Below are 1,479 nucleotides of genomic sequence, written 5' to 3' on the forward strand. Positions count from 1 at the left end.
TATTCATTTAGTATCTCGCCTATCTCTTCAGACTCCACACACAATTTCCCATCCCTGTCCTTGACTGGTCCTACTCTTTCCCTAGTCATTCGCTTATTCCTGACATACCTATAGAAAGCTTTTGGGTTTTCCTTGATCCTTCCTGCCAAATACTTCTCATGTCCCCTCCTTGCTCGTCTTAGCTCTCTCTTTAGATCCTTCCTCGCTACCTTGTAACTATCCATCGCCCCAACCGAAACTTCACACTTCATCTTCACATAGGCCTCCTTCTTCCTCTTAACTTTTTTTTTTTTTTTTAATGAAAATAATCTTTATTATAAGAAGAAATCAATACAAAGATGTCCATTTACCTTCTGTACAATGGCAAAACATAAATTATAATTTAGAGGAAACTAAACTTTGTTCTGCGAAGTTCCAGCCATATCCAGTCCTCCAGTTTGGTGTCAAGTGCAAAAATATTTTTTCTAATTACGTCCCTGTCTCCTTTTCTAATAAATTCAAAACTTGTAACTTTGGCCCTGAAAGGTTAAAGAGAACAATGGGCCACATTGTCTGATGGGCTTGGAAAAATCAAAACTTGGATGAAAGACCCAACATCTTCTTGAAGTATCCATCGGAGTGAAAAATCTTTTGCGCTCCGCCTTTTTGTTATGGTTCAAATGCAAAATTGACAATACTTAAACTTAAACAATCAGTGTGATCAGAAAGACTGTTACAAAAGAAGTAGCACTTTCCTCTCCAGAAATAAACCACTCAAAACCTTCTTGGGAGTTCAATATAATTTCAAATGGCGCTAAAGTTACGATCGTGCATTGCGTTCCGTTTCGGCCAGACATTACCTCACTAGGCCTCGAGCATGAATAATTCCACGTTTTAGACGTTCCATTGCACTTTTACTGCCCGCATATGTTGGTCGAATGTCTTTGCCCAACTCTTCGATTATAGCAAGCAGCTCCGCATATTTACTCTGTGGCGCCTGAATGCTGCTCATTCCCCTGACTCAATGACAGGCCCAGGCCCAGCCCCGCACTCGCTTTGCTGCTCATCCCGATTGATGTGACTCTGATTGATGGGGTGTGATTGATGTGTCTTTGATTGATGGGAGGAGATTGAGATACTCTGATTGATGGGGAGCAATTGATGTGACTCTGATTGATGGGGAGTGATTGATGGGGTGTGATTGATGTGATTCTGATTGATGTGACTCTGATTGATGTGACTCTGATTGATGTGGTGAGATTGATGTGACTCTGATTGATGATGTGTGATTGATGTGACTCTTATTGATGGGGTGTGATTGATGTTATTCTGATTGAAGGGGAGGATTGATGTGACTCTGATTGATGGGCTGTGATTGATGTTATTCTGATCGATGGGGTGCATTGATGTGACTCTGATTGATGGGGTGTGAATGTTGAGACTCGGATTAGAACATAGAACGATACAGCGCATTACAGGCCCTTCGGCCCACAATGTTGC

At 41.5% G+C, this 1,479-nt stretch overlaps 1 pseudogene; it reads right to left on the reverse strand.

Moving 5' to 3' along the window:
• Positions 1-281: 281 nt before the first annotated feature.
• Positions 282-1,044, reverse strand: LOC140399495 (cyclin-dependent kinase 2-associated protein 1-like; annotated as a pseudogene).
• Positions 1,045-1,479: the final 435 nt, after the last annotated feature.

Source organism: Scyliorhinus torazame, chromosome 22, assembly GCF_047496885.1.
Source record: "Scyliorhinus torazame isolate Kashiwa2021f chromosome 22, sScyTor2.1, whole genome shotgun sequence".
Classification (NCBI taxonomy): domain Eukaryota; kingdom Metazoa; phylum Chordata; class Chondrichthyes; order Carcharhiniformes; family Scyliorhinidae; genus Scyliorhinus; species Scyliorhinus torazame.